Source organism: Leuresthes tenuis, unplaced genomic scaffold (genome assembly GCF_036924035.1).
Source record: "Leuresthes tenuis unplaced genomic scaffold, fLeuTen1.0.hap1 SCAF_21, whole genome shotgun sequence".
NCBI lineage: Eukaryota > Metazoa > Chordata > Actinopteri > Atheriniformes > Atherinopsidae > Leuresthes > Leuresthes tenuis.
This window is the reverse complement of record NW_027325375.1, coordinates 21,998,452-22,005,718: the sequence shown is the minus strand read 5'-3', so window position 1 is coordinate 22,005,718 and position 7,267 is coordinate 21,998,452.

The following is a 7,267-nucleotide window of genomic DNA, read 5'->3' as shown; positions in this document are numbered from 1 at the left end:
TAATTTAGTTGCTGTTCTAGCTTTGCAAAATGCCTTAAGAAATTAAAAATCTGTTCTACTGTGGTGACAACTTAACTCCAATCACTGTCAGAGATCAAATGAAACCAAAAGTACACTTTCTTCATAAAAGGAGAAAAGAGTAACAAGTTTTCTGTTTGATATAAGTATAATGCTTCCTTTTGCATTTTATTGTGTGCTTGTTTCCAGGGTTTCATGTTTGTTTATTTTCTTAACTTTGCACGTTCTTCTATGTATTGTATTTGCCCTCTTATTTGTAGTAATGTACTGTGATGTACTTAAAACCTGTTTCCCTTTTAAGTGATCTTCGGGGTGACAATGAGGGAAGAAGAACAAGAAAATGGAGAGTTGGAATCACCTGATTGACAGACAGTGGATGTATGGATAAACAGCTCTCCAGAGCGACAAATCTTACCCTTTATTTTGGAATCCGAATATCACAACTTCCTGTCTTCACCAGCTAATCACATTAAACTTGATGCAGCTGAGATGCACCACATCAGAGATGCTGACATGTCTAACACAACTCAACCCCATTGCCGGTTTTATCAGCGTAAATTTGTGCGTAAATTAGTACAAACTCTCCAAAGATGGCCGAAGTACGGAGCTTCATCGTCCGAGTCTCTAATTCATGAGGCAGTCTTCTGCTTATAGTCATGACGGGTGGTGTGGCAGGGGCCTTCTCAAGGAGAGGGCCAGTCACTGATGTGTCTGCCAGAGCTCTTAACGCAGATAATTTAAAAAGCCAGACCATACCCTTGTTGGACTAAATATTTTAAATCTAGCCTGAAATTGACATATGCTCACATGAGCTCTTGAGCTGTTACAGTGCACCTAGAAAAATAATTTTGCAGTGCATTCCATTAACTCCTGAGCATCTTAACTGACCATGAAGTGCTTCCTGATTCTCAGAGGTCTAAAGGCCTGCTTTGACCTCCCAAAGACATAACTGGGGTGAGCGGAAAGAACACACATGCACTCACCATATGAACTGACTTGGGTGCTGCTGCATTAGAATGAGTTTATGTATGTGTACATTCAGTTCTGTACTCACTTACTTTGTGATTGCAGGTGTTAATCTTGAAATATATATTGGAAATATATTGAGAACATTTGGAGATGTGAACATACGTGGGGACAGTTTGTGTCTTTTGCTGCTTATTTGTTTATTAAGTCATGGAGCTCCTTAAGGACATATCTAAAAACATCTGTCTGTAGCAGTGGGATTCAAAGGCCCGACCCCAATTCCTCCCATGCTCTATGCTTTGGTTTTTCATTCTTGAAAGTAGGATAGATGGCCCTGTTCTTTTGGGGAATCAATAAGTAGGGATCATCTAGCCATATAAATGCCCCCCATGCCCCAGCTGACTGAATAGATGGCCACTTTTCTTTGATCCCTAAAAGAAAAAGGAATAACTTTTCTCTGCAAAATAGAGGGACAGGGACAACTGACGGGGCCAAGAGGGGAGCTGGGATTGGGTCATAATGTTAATAGCAAGGAAGTCATTTAGCATGTTGTGTTCTGTTTTGGTTGTCTCTTGCAATGCACATGTTGAATGTTACATTATAACATCAACTCCTCCTCTTCTGAAGGTGACACCCATAAATGAAAACCTCTCAATCTAATCTTATATCCACGAGCCATTCGAACACTTTATTTAACTGTGATCTTAGTAATAACAGGCTAACATTAAAGAATGATTACCTCATACCCATTTTCAGACTTTTCAGACCTTTTAATCCTTTAGCTTAGCTTTGCAGCTCTTCTTTAGTTTAGCTCCTTGTGCAGGAGAGTCCATACAACAGCATACTTTCTGTATATATGATGTAGCCCTCCTGTCTGCTCTCCTTTAGGAGGCTCCTCCAGTCTTTCATCCAACTACCACTCTAGATTATCTTCAGTAACGGATGGAAACAAGGACAACTGTGGGCACTTCAAACCCATAATTGTCCTCTTGTAGAATCTAGTTCATCAATGCCAATAGATCTGCAAGAGAGTTAGCTACCGTATATGAAAATATATTGTATACATCTATATATCGTATACATCTATATATGAGTCTGAGTCAAATTGCAGATTTACCACTGAAGCTTGAACTGATGATGGGGTTTCTAACAATGTTTCAAACTATAGCTTTCGAAAATACATACATCTGGTTCTTTGAGTACACAGGGAGCTAAATGTTGAACAATTTTAACTTTTCATGAAATTACAGCAACACAGAAATGAGAGAGGACGTTAGAGGTCATGACCTTCATAAGATCTTTAACCAACTGGGACAATAGATGGACTGGCAAAGCTGTTAAAAGATGAAAATGGCATAAATTACCAACAACAGCACCAACACAACCAAGAGCAGCCCACAGCTCAGCTATTTCAGATACATATGATATAACATCTAGAAGTGTGTTTGCAGAAGCTGTGCCGATACCTCAGTGAAAGTACAACTGGGACTGTATTGCATATGGAACTGACAACTTGCACATCTGGAAAAGCTCCATTAATGCTGAAATATATATACAGGTTTTAGAGCAACGTTTGCGCCCATCCAGATTATGTCTTTTTTAGGGAAGGCCTTGCAGATTTCAACAAAACAATGCAAAACCACATATGTATCTATTACAACAGCACGGTTTAGTTTTGGAACCTTTCACCATTTAAAAACATTTGAAGCGCCATGAAACACTACAAAAAAGACCCAGGACTGTTGAACAGCTAGAATCTGATATCAGACAACAATGGGACAACATTCATCTCCCAAAGGTCCGACAACTGGTCTCCTCAGTTTCCAAATGTTTACAGACTGTTGTAAATATGGCCCCGCCCCAACTTTTTTGAGATGTGTTCCCGCCATCAAATTCAAGGTGAGCTAATATTTTTCATGAAATAGTGCAATGTCATGATTTGTTTTCTATGTTCTATTGTGAATAAAATGTTGGTTTATGACATTTTCAAATTATTACATTCTGTTTTTACTTCAGTTTTATATACACACACAGCATCCCAATGTTTTTGGAACTGTATAGTTGTCCAACAATCGGGTAAGAACCTTTAATGAGAGCTTTAAGATAAGCTCTCATGTCTAGACCAAGTTTATTTATCTCTGTATGGGTTAAATAAACTCTGTATGGGTTATTTATCTTTGTATGGGTTCCAGCCACTAAGTTTCATCTGCCATATTCACAAAAATACTACAAGCTACAAACTATGCACATACATTTTGCTTGCAAAGCAGTGAACTGAAAGAAAACACTATCCAATTGTGGATTTCCTTGTTGGTAACTGGTAAAGCTTTTCAGCCCCAACTTCCACATTTTATACCCAACCAGGCATTTTATCAAACAAAGACCCTGCAGGATACATACATACCCTGCAGGTAATGACATCCCTTTATTTTGTCGTAGTTACAGGCTTGTTCCCATACCAACTGAGAGCTAAAAGTCACAATGCTTCCATGAAGTCCTAAATATAGATTTGCACAGCGCAATTACCACAATGATATTTTTAAATAACATGTCATGCAGTGCAAAACTATGCGGTCTAGTACTGTCTTTCCATTTTTATTTTTTTTTTAGAATTATTTGTGTTGAATGGGAAAAAAATAGTCAACAACAAAATAAAAACAACTAAACAAGAAAAGCAAACAAACAAAAGCATGAAATAAAATCCAAATCAAAACCAATCGCACAAGTAAGTAAGTAGTAAACTACCATGTTGTGTTCAATTAGTTTTATTTCTGTACTAATCTGAAGTTGCCAGAGGAGGGCGTGGTTGTATCTTTTTCTCTAAATAAAACCACAGAATCAATAATCTTTATGTATTGTAAGTATTCAAGTGCATATTCACAACAGTTATGTCTTGAGTGATCTGTAAATACTTCTAATAATCTCATTTTACTCAAGTGCAGACAAATTGTAGCTGGATAATATCATACTTTACAGAATTTTTCTCCTAAATCCTCTTTCCCTTAGTCATAATCTGACAGCAAATATGAAGTCAAACAAACTCAGTTTCACACATAGAGTGCAAATCCAGAAAAAATAAACGAGTCTCGTGGCTATTTACATTGAAATAAAAATATTCAAAATTCAAATCCCCTCTTAGCAATCACTTGAAAATATGTATGAAAGGTCAGTCCCCTCCAGGTGGAATGTGTTTCTGTTAGTGTTCCACTCATGAAGTCTTACCTGACATGAAAGGAACCGTTTCATGTACAAACAGTCAGTGTCTGGTGAGCTTTGAATGAATCGGATTGTAATTTTGTCAAAGCCGGGAAAGAGGTAACTGTTGGGTTTGTGAAAAACACTTGAGGCCCTTTCTGCTCGTCTATGGAAAGGTTGAATCTGTTGTTTTTGTCTGTACGCTGCCTGATAGTGTTGCAGAGCTGTTGCATTTGAGTAAGATGACAACAGCTGAAAGTCACATAAACTTTATCAGCTCTAATGCTTAAAAAAATGCTCTTTTTTCTCCATTTTTTCTTTTTTCTCCTCACTTCATTCATGGCTTCGTCTCTGAACTTGTTACAATAAAGTTAACTTCGGTTTTGTTATGTATTGCTTCAGCAAAGCCACAAGAGGGAGATGATTTATAACTAATGTCTCCATCAGTTATCAGGATTGTTGAAAGCTGAAAAGCATCAGTACACCCTCAAAATCAATGCATTCATTGAATAAATAAGTCCGCATTTCCCGATGAGACAGTAGATAATCTTGTTTTAACAATAGATACCTCCAGGGGTGTGTTTTAACCAAACACGTGCCCTGCTGTCCCTCTGCTGAGGTTTGTTATGATCCACACAGTCAGTGTACCAGGATGACCTGGTGTGCCACACAGACAGGAGAAAACACAGTGTCCCCTCACAGCTTCACTGATGAGCACAAGAAAATCTGAAGGTTCACGTGTCAAAGGCTAAACGGACCAACTGTTAAGCATGAGAGGGCAGGTTTGCAATAGCTCACTGTCAAAGGGCAAAGAGGATGTGGAGTCATTAGTTTCAAACTTTATCTCTGAGCTGATGAAAGATGGCGGAGGTGGAAGTGGGGGTGGAGGGGGTCACGAAGGGGTGAAAGGCAGCTGGGGCTGCTTTGTGTTGTTTGAAGCTTTTAGATAGACTGATCTTACAATGTAAATAACTTCATAGTTTAAACAGCATCAATAAAATGATTGTAGGTTTTATAAATTTTCCAATATAAAATGTGGCAGTGTACTTAAAAAGTCTAGAGAGTAATGCTTTTAAAAGAAGAATTTTACTATCACAGCAGCGCTTTGTGTTGGGATGAGTAATGAAATCATTACGTGTCAAATTCAATAACACCAAAACAAATTACTGAAGTTTCTATTCAAGTGTTATTCCTTAACAGCTGCTAACTTCAAGTCAATGTTGGAAACCGCAAGTCCACCCTAAATTAAGCTTACTCTGCTGGATATTTTCTGTTTTTCAACCCAGTATGAGTGTTATCTACTGTCAGTTAACACGAGTAAATTAACTGGTAATTTACATGCTCGAAATGTAAATTTAACTGTAATTTACAATTACTACGAGTTAACATAAGATACTGTTGTAAATCCAGCGCAGATTCACAGTAGTTTGCAATATTTGAACAACAAGACTTTCATCTCCCTGCAGCTGAATTATTCTATACCCCAAATCAAAGTGAAGACCCAGAGTCAATGACGGGGCCCCGTGCTGGTCTCCTCGTGTCACTAGCATCTGATAGCAAAAATTAGCACTTGAACATGCCACAACGTCTATTTGTGTTCATCAACAAGTGAAACCGGATGACTGTGTGGATGAAAAGCTTTTTATACCACCATTGTCTTCCCCTCACCATACAAGTTGGCGTGATGTTCCAAAATAAGGTTGTGGGAGTGGCGCTGGAAACACTTGGTGCAAAGATAATTGTTCTTCATCTTCAATTTCTTTCTGGAGAAAGCCACTCAAGTGTTTATTTTTGTTTTCTGCCTTCATCTATCCTGAAAGTGTTTGGATCTTCATGTTTTTCTTTCTGTAATGAGGTCGATTCTGTTTCCATTGCTTGTCTTGCATTACTTTATGAGGTACGATCCTCCATTTCTCTAATGTGAACCGTCAAACGTCTCTCAAAACAACATGTACAGCCACTGATTCCTCTGCTTTATTCTTCTTCATCATCAGAACAGTATTCTTTTTCATGCTCTGAGTTCACATGTTGTTATTATTGCACTGCTACTAATTACATAATCGGTTGAGATTTGAAACACGAAACGTGCTGAATTAAAGTTGATATCTCTAAACCACATCTATTCATTGGCCTTGATGCCCAGTTCACGTGATTCCTGACAAGCAGGGATAGGATTCTGTGGCTTTAAATCCCTGTCACATAACATAAGAAAAAGTCAACCTAAGACAATACGAATAAAATTATACAAAGTGTGTCACATGGTAGACTTGACTATAAGCGGTGCAATTGCTCTCCAAGATGAAAACCTGCTTTTGAGAAGATGTGAGTGCTCAAAACTGTGTAAAGTGAATTAGTTTTTGCCAAATGTGATATCACAACTACTGCATGAGTATTCTTTACTCGTATTCCTTGCTTTTTATTTTTCATTAATTTTAAAATCTTTGCAATTTGATTAAATGATTATTCAATTGAAATTTGATATAAACTAGGAGATAAGACTCAACAAACTAAAGAAAAGGCATCAGAATTAGTTGCTAAGTCATCATAAACAATAGACTGAGTATTCAAAATGCAAGTCTTTTACATCTTCTGGTCCCTTTCTTTTTCTCTTCCGTTTTACTTTTGCTGTTGAAAGTTTAATGTGTACCAAAAGCTGCTACATGGCAATTTGTACAATCAAACACAAAGAGCAGGTTTTGCTGTGAACAGTATGACCTGCCAACAGTGTGGAAATAACACTGCCTGCAATCAAATTCAGTGAAGTGAGTTTCAGGCTCCCTGTGGATCCCGGTGCACGGGTCACACTTTTGTTTACCCTTTCTCTCACCTTCCTCAGAGATCAGATAAGCCATCTTTTGGGGTCTAATGTTGTGAGTTTACTCTGAATCCGAACTCAGATTTGGGTTTCCTGCAACACCTCTTCCTGATGGGGTTCAGGACACAACCTGCTTACGCAAATAAGCCGAGGGAGAAGGCACATGGAGCCAAAGGTGAGACCCTTCTGCCATATTTCATACGAAGAACCATTGTTTTGCTCCAGACTTATTCCTCGTAATGCAAAGTAGTTTCCGCTCTTGCAAATGGCCTG